Below are 13,306 nucleotides of genomic sequence, written 5' to 3'. Positions count from 1 at the left end.
GCATCAGTAAAAAGCCAATTTCAGGCAACAAAGGAATGTAGACACAGGTTAGCTGCCAAAGACAAAGTATAGTAGTCTAGATAACATGAAAAAGTTTTTTCTGCTCTCATATTGGGCCATCTCAGATGGTGACACAATTAATCTTTGAAATGCTGCATTTTTTGGAAGGAGCTGATGTAAATTGCATCGTTAAGTATCACTTTACAATAACTGCCCTTATAAATGATTTAGGTTTTAAATTCCTCTGAGAACTGTGAATAAGAGAATAATAACTTCTTGATACTTGTTTATTTATGTTCCATAAAGTGTTAACAATTGAGCTAATTACCTAATTTACAAAACCATATAATCCTCTTATTTTAAAGTGCTGTCCATTTCCCAGTCAATTATGCTTGTGTAATGTTTCTCATGGTGCTGGACTCCGTCCTGTTTGAGAAAACGTCTTCTGGCCTGTGTGGCATGGACATATCCTTTGCTTCATCTGTGGTCGTTTCCTGTGTTGATCTGAACACTGTATTACTGTAACTTAGGGGTCAGTATGTGTGGGTGTTGCAGGGGGCCATGTGACACTGACATGTGTCATGTGTGAAAGAAGTGACATTCTCTCCTGCTGAGATCGTAACATTTCTCTGTTTTTGTTACGACCAGCTCAAAGCAGCAACACATTGAGGGACACCACGCTAAGTTTGATGCAAAAAGGAAAAACATTTATTAACCCAAAGACAAAAATAAGGGGAACACAAGAACACAAACAAAGGCTGGGATCTTGTGCCGGGGAGTTGAGAGAGAGCGAGGGTGGAGGAAAGATCCACTTCTATAGACGGAGCCCACAGCTTCATGCAGCTGCCCTCAAATCATTCCTCAGGAAACTGCGCCTTTTAAACACAGCGGGCACACATGCAAAGCAATAGCAAGATTACAATGACACGCAACAGTCTTGGAGTATCTGGTACATTGGTGCCAGTGCTCGTGGTCCAAGTTACAGAGGTGTCATGACTTAAAAGCTGGGTGGCTGGCGATGTGGTGAAGCTGCTCTCTGCAGGCCAGGCTCCATCAAACCCTCTTCAGTTACATAAGACTGTGGTGACACTGTTGGGAGACCTGAAGGCAGAAAAACAGAGAAAGTCCATTGCAAACAATGCACTGTATAACACGTTGTGTTATAAGCTGGAACTTCCTTCTGGTGGCTGGTGGGGGTTAGTCAGTTTAACCCCCCTGTGGAATAATAATTTTTTTTTCACTTTTATTTCCCAAAATCAAACATATTATGACCCTCAGTAATGCACTGCAAAATTTCAAAAACACCCAGTGCACAGTGATGCATCATCAGTGTTGGGCACGTTAATTTAAAAAAGTAAGTAAGTTATAGTTAGCCTACTAGTTACCTTCTCCAAAAAGTAACTGAGTTAGCAACTGAGTTACTACATAATAAAAGTAACTAATTACCAGGAAAAATAACTGTTGCGTTACTTTTTCATTAAAAAGCTCAAATATGTCATATTACTTGGACTCGCCCCTCCAACCCCTAACCCTAACGTTTATCTGGAACTAACCAACTCACTCAAAATGTGTTCAATGTACACTTGAAAGTTGCTGTACATGTCTCTCCAAATATTAAATCCTGGGAGATGCAGTTGACGTACCTTTGACCTTCAGCTCCGTCTCTCTCCTGATGGTGCCATGGGGAAAGGTTGTTGTTTCACAGATATAGATGCCACTGTCCCATTCATTTACCGCAGGAAGATGTAGATAACTGCCAATCAACTCTTTTTCTGTATTGCTCACAGCCTCTATGGTGATATTCAGCCAAAATCGATGGGCTCCATAAATCGGGTTGTACAGAGCCAGTTTTATGTTTTTCTTACGCCATTCAATTTTGGAAATCTTGAGATCAGTAATACTGTTCATAATACAGGGTAAAGTGACGTCCTGGCCCACCTCTGCCTCTGTTGTTTCAGAATGGTTTACCTCAACATTTGGGAGCCCTGTTGAGTAGATGAGACAAAATCACTTTCACTTTGAAGTTGATAACACAGACTGAAATCCACTGCGATGCAGGGTTGATAAAAATCGTAGCATTATACTGAGACAGTTTGTCAAACCAGCAGCCGTAACATTTAAACCCATGGTGAATATACGATCTTTACTGCTATATCGTATGAGCAACAGCACGAGTGGTCCATGATTACCTTGTATAACAGAGGCATAGAGGAGGAAAGAGAAGGCCGCCGCTCCCAGTGAAGTTCCAGCCATGTTTGAGCTGACTGTATAGTACCTTTAAGGAAAGGTACCTCTGGTCAAACCACATTCTCCTGTCGTGCATCTCAAACCTGGAACTTAATACCAAGTAGGCTACTATACGCAAATTACTGTCTATAGGTCATTCTCCAAACATCTTAAAGCATATTGGAAAACCAGATCTGTGATCAAAACTCTGTTTAAACTGTATGTCTGTTGTGGAACTTTTGTTGGGGCACCACTTACAAATAGGTATGTTGAAATACAATTTTAGTTGGCACATGAGCAGTCTGCAATACAATCTACAGCAATCCAGCATTTCTTATTACGGCATTATTCAATATAACCCTCATGTGGTTCCCCAACTCCATAGTGTTTTTTTTTTAAAGTAATTTTGTCTGAATCTGTCTGTGTTTTATTTTTTATACAATAGCTACCTGCCAATGGGACAAGGGACAGAAACTAGCCTGGTGGCTACAGTCTCAGATATTTAATGTTTAAGATTTTTAATGTTCATGAATATGTATTCTACAGGTTTTAGAAATAAATAAATACATCTAAATCTAAATTTGTGCTTATGCAAAAACTTGCTGCAAAATGAATCCCGAGGGTGATACTTGTTAAAGACTACTGACATAAGTCCTCTGCCCCCTATTATTACAACAACATCCCCTTGGATGGAGGAAGGTCAGGGTCTATTTTAGCCTGTGCCAGCAGACAACAACATGACTGATTGTCACATTAGAGATCATCCAACAAAGTTTAATATTAGACAATGGGAAAATACTTTTTCACGGCACTGTATATGCTCAGAAGTAAATAACTAGTATGTGACTGGCAGGAGAGCAATGCCCTGATGAAGTCATAAGGTTGAATACGCAGTGGACAGTTAGATATAAAGTTGTTGTACATGTCTCTCCAAATATTAAATCCTGGGAGATGCAGTTGACGTACCTTTGACCTTCAGCTCCGTCTCTCTCCTGATGACGCCACGGGGAAAGGCTATTATATCACAGATATAGATGCCACTGTCCCATTCATTTACCGCAGGAAGATGTAGATAACTGCCAATCAACTCTTTTTCTGTATTGTTCACAGCCTCTATGGTGATATTCAGCCAAAATCGATAGGCTCCATAAATCGGATTGTACAGAGCCAGTTTTATGTTTTTCTTACGCCATTCAATAGTAATAATCTTGAGATCAGTAATACTGTTCATAATACAGGGTAAAGTGACGTCTTGGCCCACCTTTGCCTCTGTTGTTTCAGAATGGTTTACCTCAACATTTGGGAGCCCTGTTGAGTAGAGGAGACAAAATCACTTAGCCTACACTTTGAAGTTGATAACACAGACTGAAATCCACTGGGCTGATAAAAATCGTAGCATTATACTGAGACAGTTTGTCAAACCAGCAGCCAAAACATTTCAAACCCATGGTGAATATACCATATGAGCAGCAGCAGGAGTGGTCCATGATTACCTTGTATAACAGAGGCATAGAGGAGGAAAGAGAAGGCCGTCGCTCCCAGTGAAGTTCCAGCCATGTTTGATCACGATCAATCAGGCTGAATCTGTTGAGGGATTCTGCTAAGATAGAAACAGCAGTTTGTCAACTGAGGTAAAAGAGAGGGGCAGCAGAGGCTGTGAGACAGAGGGCTGGACTGGCCATCGGGCATACCGGGCAATGCCCGGTGGGCCGTTGACCCAATGTGGGCCGATCCGGCCGGTCCGCTGTGTTTTTTTCCCCAGCGTCGACACATATTATTGGTCTATTGTTTGTCATTGTCAATCAATCATGGGCTGACATGCTCAGAGAGCCCTGACAGCGCTGTCAACACGAACCAGGGTGGGGCGGGACCTCAATGGGCCGGCGGACGGGCTGCTGCTGCTGAGCCAGTTAATGAGTAGTGAACGTCTTCGAAACTGTTCGCTAACTTGAAAATGAATAAGTGAAGAAATGCCCGGGTGGCGCTGAGAAACAGCGATTAAAAAAGCCAGAGTCTCTGGAGGTGGAGGCTGCTAAATTGACGGATCTTTAGTGCCGGGGATCACCACCCCCCACTATAACACACTATAATGAATAAAGATTTATTGATTGATCAATTTTAGTCCTTGAGTTCATAGCTACGCGCTTTATTTGTTAACTGCTATCAAGGAATATCTATGCGTGAGAGAAGACGCCGCAAGTTTTGTGGACTTCTATGCTGTCTCCGCTGATAATGGGCTGGTCTGGACAGAAAATGCCTGGGCTGAATTTTTGTCCCAGTCCAGGATGACTTATCTTCACAGGAAGCCGCACACGGAGATAGAGCCTGTGCTTTAGTGCCACAACTTTGCGGTGAACACCTTCAGTGCAAAGTAATAACATTTAATTTGAGGCTAACTTATAACAAAATGCAGAGATTTGACAAATGATTTCATATCATGTGCAGAGAATGATACTGTGGGAGCAAACAAACAGGAACAAAAATGAAACATTCTCTTTTATTAAATCATTGATATTGTGCACGCAGGTGTGCTTGTGCAGGAGTGGAAGCGGTTTGTGGGTGGGTGGGGTGGGTGATATTGGGGATAGCAAAGGTTCCATCAAAACACATTCGACACATCAAAACAGAATACAAAGTAAGGAAAAGTAGCCTGATAATAATAATAATAATAATAATAATAATAATAATAATAATAATAATAGCTGAGTAATTATTCATAGCTTAAAACAACTATTTTTTAATATCTAAGCAGTTTCACATTACATCTCAAATCTGAATATGGCATCAGATTGCCCATATAGGAAAGCTTATAAAAGCACATTTAGTTCATGTTTGTATCTTGTTTAGTCAAAAGGATATACTGAAAAGTAGATTTCAGCCTGGCGCTGGCGGCCATGTTGGATTTCTCAATTTTGAGGCATTTTGGCACATTGAGCTTCATATAGCTACAGTAGATTGGGATTCAGCACCCCTTAATACCCCTAGAAATGTTGTATATTATAAATATTCACAAAATGCATTTCATCACTTTAAATAAGCACATTTTTGTAATCCTGCCTATGACACCCCCCATTTTATTGAGGTTTCTATCTCAAAAGGGTAACTAGCACATGTCCACGAAGGTGCAGATGGTAAGGGCAGATAAGCTATGGCTAATCATAGTTTGTAAGGAGCCCTGCTAGTTGAGCATTTAGTTCTGTTGTTTGTAGTTATATATATGCTGCTTTTAAACTATTCATGTTATTGTCAAAAAATGCAATCTGGTGCCAGTGACCCAGGAGCAAATGGCACATCCCAAACAATCAGAGAGCATCAGTAAAAAGCCAATTTCAGGCAACAAAGGAATTTAGATACAGGTTCTCTGCCAGAGACAAAGCATAGTATATAGATAACAAAAAAGAATTTTCTGCTCTCATATTGGGCCATCACATTTCTTTCTTTCTTTGAGTGGCAGGACAGATAGTGGTGACATTGGTCAGTGGCGCATTTTTGGAAGGAGCTGATGTAAATTGCATCGTTAAGTATCACTTTACAATAAGACTGTCCTTATGAATGATTTAGGTTTTAAATTCCTCTGAGAACTGTGAATAAGAGAATAATAATTTCTTTAAAATTGTTTATTTATGCTCCATAAAGTGTTAACAATTGAGCTAATTATCTAATTTACAAAACCATAGGCTATATAAATACTCTTATTTTAAAGTGCTGTCCTTATTTCCCAGTGAATTATGCACAATAGCTTTGTGTAATGTTTCTCATGGTGCTGGACTCTGTCCTGTTTGAGAAAACGTCTTCTGGCCTGTGTGGCATGAACATATCCTTTGCTTCATCTGTGGTCGTTTCCTGTGTTGATCTGAACACTGTGTTGATCTGAACACTGTAGGCTATTACTGTAACTTAGGGGTCAGTATGTGTGGGTGTTGCAGGGGGCCATGTGACGCTGACATGTGTGAAAGAAGTGACATTCTCTCCTATGAGATCGTAACTGTTTTTGTTATGACCAGCAACCAGCAGCAGCACATTGAGGGACACCACGCTAAGTTCGATGCAAAAAGGAACAACATTTATTAACCCAAAAGACAAAAATAAGTGGAATGAAAGAACACAAACAAAGGCTGGGATCTTGTGCCGGGGAGTTGAGAGAGAGCGAGGGTGGAGGAAGGATCCACTTCTATAGACGGAGCCCACAGCTTCATGCAGCTGCCCGCAAATCATTCCTCAGGAAACTACACCTTTTACGTAAACACAGTGGCACAGCAGACACACATGCAAAGCAATAGCAAGATTGCAATGACACACAACAGTCTTGGAGTATCTGGTACATTGGTGCCAGTGCTCATGGTCCAAGTTACAGCGGTGTCATAAAACTCGGTGGCTGATGAGCTGCTCTCTGAGGGCTCCGTCAAACCCTCTTCAGTTACATAAGACTGTGGTGACACTGTTGGGAGACCTGAAGGCAGAAAAACAGAGACAATCCATTAACAATGCACTGTACTCAATTTCATGTTATCAATGCAGGAGAAAAAAAGGTCAAAGGGGTCGCTTGTTAGAAAAGAAACACCTGAGATGGAAAACAAACAAACTGCAGCTTATCCATCAAATAAAATCTGTTTGTTGGCTTCTTGTAATGAAAAGGTTCATAGCATAGTTGGACGTGTAGGTAAATGCACTCAATTGCTTTCTTGCCAGGTGTTAAATGAGAAAATCTCTGTAAAAGTCTATCTTGAGCCAGCAGCTGTTCGCTTATCTTATCTTATTTGGCCTTTATCCAGAGGTAACACAATCTGCCCTCCAGCAACTTTAGAAATCACAACTGTGTGTTGACTGTGTGTTATGTTGCGTTGTGTTATAAGCTGGAGCTTCCTTCTGGTGGCTGGTGGGGGTTAGTCAGTCTTTTTTGTCACTTTTATTTCCCAAAATCAAACATTTTATGACCCTCAGTAATGCACTGCAAAATTTCAAAAACAGCCAGTGCACAGTGATGCATCATCAGTGTTGGGCATATTACTTAAGTAAGTTATAGTTAGTTACCTTCTCCAAAAAGTAAATGAGTTAGTAACTGAGTTACTACATAATAAAAGTAACTAATTACCAGGAAAAGTAATTGTTGCGTTATGTTTTTATTAAAAAGCTGAAATATGTCACATTACTTGGACTCGCCCCTCCAACCCCTAACCCTAACGTTTATCTGGAACTAACCAACTCACTCAAAATGTGTTCAACGTACACTGTATTATTTTCTGACTTCTTGAGTCAAGTAACGGTGTTATAACAGTTATAACTTTTTTCATTACTCGTTACTGAATAAAGTAGCACTGTTTTATAACGCCGTTATTCCCATCACTGTGCATCATTAAAACATTGGCCAGGTTGGTATATATGAGAACTCTCTGCTTTATCAGTAAGTGAAAAAAAGGCTAAAAAAAAGGAGAAAAAGCTTGTTCAAGAACCTGGATTGTGGAGTCAAGAGCATGAATTGAAAATCCAGCAGTAAGGTTTGATGAAATGATTAGTTCATTGTGCATCTTTTTCTATGCTATGTGTACACTCATTTATACAGATGCAGATCTGTCATTAATCTCAGCTGACATCCCCTGAAAATATGACATTGGCTGTAATTCAATGATGCAAAGACTGAGGCTGTTTGCTCTTGTGGTTTGAGAGCAGTTAGAGAGGAAGAGCATGTGGCTTCTTACAGTATGTCTGTGTGTGGTTTGTGTTCTTTCTTTTAGTTACGTATTGAAATGCTCATGAGACATGAAATGAAGATGTCAGTGTGAAAGTGAGGATGTGATCGTAGACAGCCAGGGACTGTTTTCCTACATTGGTGCGGCCCATTCACAACACTTTACCAGTCTCAGAAGTGGGGGCACATCACATGCTGTGCAGTTTGGTTGTTTTGTCTTTATGTTTATCTTTCCTCCAAGGGGGGAGTTGTGGGTTTTACAAGTGAATACCACTTCCACGTTCAAAAAACTGCCAGACCTAATGAATCCACAAATCACTTCAATGGAACCTGTCTGACAAAGTAAAGGAGGCTGGGAGATCTCAAAAAGCAACACATCATGCATCATCATCCAAAGAAATTCAAAAACTGCATTTTATATTTTCTTGGATTATCTTTGTCTAATATTAAAATTAGTTTGATGATCTTAAAGATTTAAATGTAACAAATATGCAAAAAAGTAAGAAATCATGAATGGGAAAATACTTTTTCACGGCACTGTATAGATGCTCAGAAGTAAATAACTGCTGTGTGTGACTGGCAGGAGAGCAATGCCCTGATGAAGTCACTAATGTTGAATATACGCAGTGGACAGTTAGATATAAAGTTGCTGTACATGTTTCTCCAAATATTAAATCCTGGGAGATGCAGTTGACGTACCTTTGATATTCAGCTCTGTCTCTCTCTTCATGTAGCCATGGGGAAAGGTTGTAATATCACAGATATAGATGCCACTGTCCCATTCTTTTACCGCAGGAAGATGTAGATAACTGCCAATCAACTCTTTTTCTGTATTGTTCACAGCCTCTATGGTGATATTTGGCCAAAATTGATGGGCTCCATAAATCGGGTTGTACAGAGCCAGTTTTATGTTTTTCTTGCGCCATTCAATATTGGAAATCTTAAGATCAGTAATGTTCATAATACAGGGTAAAGTGACGTCCTGGCCCACCTCTGCCTCTGTTGTTTCAAAATGGTCGTATCTCTCAACATTTGGGAGCCCTGTTGAGTAGAGGAGACAAAATCACTTACACTTTGAAGTTGATATGTGATATATATATGAGCAGCGGCACGAGTGGTACCTTGTATAACAGAGGCATAGAGGAGGAAAGAGAAGGCCGCCGCTCCCAGTGAAGTTCCAGCCATGTTTGAGCGCTCCGAACTTATCACGATCAATCAGGCTGAATCTGTTGAGGGATTCTGCAAAGATAGAAACAGCAGTTTGTCAACTGAGGTAAAGGGGCAGAGGCTGTGAGACAGAGAACAGGATGACTTATCTTCACAGGAAGCCGCACAGAGTCTGTGCTTTAGTGCCACAACTTTGCGGTGAACACCTTCAGTGCAAAAAGCATGGCTAATAACATGATCTTTAATTCGAGGCTAACTTATAACAAGATGCAGATGTTTGACAGATGATTTAATATCATGTGCTAAGAATGATACTATGGGAGCAAACAAACAGGAACAAAAATGAAGCATTAATTAATTCTCTAAACAAGCTTCTCTTTTATTAAATCATTGATATTGTGCAAGCAGGTTTAACAACTATATACAATATTAGTGTCTGAACTAACTCATTTTAGTTCGGGGGCCACACACAGTGCAATTTGATCCTTTTGTTTTAGTGCAAAGAAGTAAAAGTACTTTTTTGCCTTTATTCGATAGCACAGTGAGATAGACAGGAAAGGGAGAGGCAGAGAGAAGGGGAATGACATGCAGGAAAGGTCTGCCCGACGTGGGACTCGAACCGGGGATGCCCGCGTTGAGGACTGTAGCTTCAACATGGGGCAGCCGCTTTAACCACTGCGCCACGCACCACCCCAAAAGTACATTATTAAGATGTTTAGAGTTAATGAACTATCCTTTTACAAAACATTATTAACAACCTGAAAATTCTTGAGAAAAATATGTGCAATTTCAACAATATTATGCCTCTGTCTTCTAGGTCAGAGAACCATTCAAATATAGCGGCCAACTCAGTGAAGACAAATTCAAGAGGCTAAAAACCTAATGATTAAGGTACAGCGCCGCCCGCCACTCATGGTTGGCAACAGAATAGACACAGCATTTTGTTTATTGGTGGAGACAGCAAATAAAAACACTGGCATGTTTTACTATATTTATTAAAGAAACCTTACTGTACAGAAAATCAAAGTCTGTAACCTGTGACACAAAAATTGACAATATTTCAGAGGTCCCCCTAAATTACCCAAAGTAGGCTTTCAGGTGATCTTGTGTCCTTTTCAGGGCAGCTTGGCTTCCCTTAGCTGCCCTGTAATTTGACTACCTCACGTACACCATACTGGCAAAAAAATACTCTGTTAAATACTTCATAGCATGTTTTATGTTGAAAGGTCCCATGGCTTGTTTTATGAGGGGCAAAGATAATGATTTAGATACAAACATAAACACAACTCCACAAGACATTCACAAACCATAGATTACACCATGGGCTTTGCGTATAGGCCACAGCTCTGTAGTATTACATTTTTTCTTCCTTCTTGTGCCTGTTCTGATGGATTTGTCATGGTACCTGTCGAAGACTACATCAACCCTCTGGTACTTCTTTCCCATCTTCAACACTGTGTCAGCAAACTTGTTGGCATAGTCGCTGAATGTTGTAGTGTCAGGTGGTTTCCCAAGTGCCATTACAAGCGCTTGGCCATTAATAAGTCTAGGTTCATGAAGGGGCACATCTGCAGGGGTTTGGAAATGTTTCGTCATCATATTTGCTAAAACAGATTTGTTGGTGGAATGTAGGTTGCCAGATTTGTTGGTGGAATGTTTTGGCCAGAGATGGTGGAGTGGGCATGAGTTCATGCTGGAGAATATTTTCCAGGTCTACCTTGCAACCTGCTCAGCTGTGATGAGCCTTTGTAGAATCTGGAGGTTCACTCAGACGTTTGTCCACAAACACTTTCATTTGTGCCTATCCAAGGAGGTCCAGAGATTCTTGAATCTCTGGTGTGACCATGTCCTTGTTGATTATGTTGTTGAGTTTGTCTCTGTCGTCTTGAAACACACTCTGCTCTTTTAATGACATTTTCTGCTTCCGTCCACGTAGTCTCTTTCCACTCTTTGTGCACTCTGTGTGTGTGTGTCCTCGTCTGTTGTCTGAGAAGCTATGACTGTTCTCAGATTACACAACATAAACATAAAACATGTCACATTATGACATTATACATGAGACATGACTTTACCTGTTATCTTCAGTTGCATATTCTTTGAGAGGTGTGAAAAGGCAAAGAGTGTGCTTGTGCAAGGGTGGAAGCGGTTTGTGGGTGGGTGGGGTGAGTGATACTGGGGATGGCAAAGGTTCCATTAAAGCACATTTGACACATTTGACCTCAAAACAGAATACAAAGTAAGTAAAAGTAGCCTGATAATAATAATAATAATAATAATAATAATAATAATAATAATAATAATAATAATAATAACTGAGTAATTATTCATAGCTTAAAACAACAATTTTTTTTATTTTTTTTTATATCTAAGCAGTTTATTCACATTACATCTCAAATCTGAATATGGCATCAGATTGCCCATGTAGAAAAGCTTATAAAAGCACATTTAGTTCATGTTTGTACCTTGTTTAGTCAAAAAGATATACTGAAAAGTAGATTTCAGCCTGGCGCTGGCGGCCATGTTGGATTTCTCAAGTTTGAGGCACTTTGGGACATTTTTGAGCTTCATAGATTTGGATTCAGCCCCCCTTAATACCCCTGGAACTGTTGTATATTATAAATATTCACAAAATGCCTTCATCACTTTAAATAAGCACATTTTTAGTAATCCTGCCTAGACTAGGAGCTGACACCCCCCATTTTATTGAAGTTTCTATCTGAAAAGGGCAAGTAGCATGTCCATGAAGGTGCAGATGGTAAGGACAGATAAGCTGTGGGTAAGGAGCCCTGCTAGTTGAGCATTTAGCTCTGTTGTTTGTAGTTATATACTGTAGGACAGAGGTCTTCAACAGGGGGTCCGCGACCCCTAGGGGGTCCGCAGAGGTACTGCAGGGGGGTCGCGAAAGTTTTGGTTGAGGGAAAAGAAATATGACAAAAGATATGGAAGTTATGAAAAAAAGATCCATAGGGGCGTTCCCTGCTGCTGAACATCGGATTTTTACATACAAGTCCTCTGTTTTCCTATAATATAGGTGTCAGGCGAGACTTTGTATTGTATCTGAAACAAACACTGCGCACCGTCTCTCTCTCACTCTCTCTCGCTCACCCCCCCCCCACCCCCCTCTAAAATCAGCCCGATGGCGGGCGCGCGCACACACACACACACACACACCGCTGTCACTGGTGCTGTGACACTTGGCCCCTGAACCGTCAGCTACACAACGATGGGACTTTAGTTTTCATTCTCCATACACACTCGTTAATTCACAGCACACACTCATACGATGGTGACATTAACGCGCGCCGCCACGTCTGCTCATAGCGCAGCGACAATGAAGCAGCGTCACTGAAACGCTCCGTGGAACCGAGACATGACACCGCGGGCCCGGTGTAAATGTTCCCAGAATCAGCTCCGATGACCGCGGCGCTGACGGTTGGAGGTGAGTCACGAGTCTTGGTAGAGCACGGCCGCTGCAGCGACCCTCCGACTGTCCCATTGCTGCGTGTCAATCCCCCCTCTCACTTTCTCTCCGCGCCCCCATCTCTCTCCAGCTGCCCTTTCAAAATAAAGGCATAAAAAGCCAGAGAAAAAAACAGTAGGGGAAACACTGCTTTGTTTTCTCTGTCTTTTTATGGTTTAGTAATTCTTTCATTGGTGCAGTAGCAGCATTCAGTTACCACAAGCATAGTTGTGACCTGTTGTGATCATGGCATGGCATATATTTTTTATATAAGTCCCTTTGACTAAACTCCTAAAAAAAAGCGTGATTTATAGTCGAGAATATGGCACTTTTGGCATATGGCACCAGGGCCGTTGCTAGGAATTCTGGGCCCCCTGAAAGAATACTAAAGTGGGCCCCTGCCCCCTGACTTTTCCACTTTTTTTCATAGACTACGTATGTATTATCATTTCCTGGCAATACAGGACTCGTTAAATATAAAACACAATTTTATACAACAGGGGTCTTCAACGTTTTCCAGGCCAAGGACCCCCAAACTGATGGAGAGATGGAGCGGGGACCCCCTACTTATATTGTATAAAATTGTGTTTTATATTTAACGAGTCCTGTATTGCCAGGAAATGATAATACATACGTAGTCTATGAAAAAAAGTGGAAAAGTCAGGGGGCAGGGGCCCACTTTAGTATTCTTTCAGGGGGCCCAGAATTCCTAGCAACGGCCCTGGTGCCATATGCCAAAAGTGCCATATTCTCGACTATAAATCACG

At 41.0% G+C, this 13,306-nt stretch overlaps 1 long non-coding RNA gene and 1 pseudogene across 2 annotated transcripts; both read right to left on the bottom strand.

Moving 5' to 3' along the window:
* Positions 1–691: 691 nt before the first annotated feature.
* LOC146962839 (nectin-4-like) lies at positions 692–3,786 on the bottom strand (annotated as a pseudogene). The gene is made up of 3 exons (XR_015035148.1): positions 3,720–3,786; positions 3,193–3,534; positions 692–1,101 (listed from the first exon to the last, which is right to left on the bottom strand). The product of XR_015035148.1 is annotated as a nectin-4-like (transcript).
* A 2,835-nt stretch (positions 3,787–6,621) lies between these two features.
* Positions 6,622–9,172, bottom strand: LOC146962838 (uncharacterized). Its single transcript, XR_015035108.1, has 3 exons — positions 9,034–9,172; positions 8,612–8,953; positions 6,622–6,676 (listed from the first exon to the last, which is right to left on the bottom strand). It is a non-coding gene; the product is annotated as an uncharacterized LOC146962838 (long non-coding RNA).
* Positions 9,173–13,306: the final 4,134 nt, after the last annotated feature.

The sequence above is a fragment of the Trachurus japonicus genome, chromosome 23, assembly GCF_045865225.1.
Source record: "Trachurus japonicus isolate A0001 chromosome 23, Traja_1.0".
Classification (NCBI taxonomy): Eukaryota; Metazoa; Chordata; class Actinopteri; order Carangiformes; family Carangidae; genus Trachurus; species Trachurus japonicus.
The sequence above is the reverse complement of the archived record's forward strand: the minus strand, read 5'-3'. Positions and strand labels throughout refer to the sequence as shown.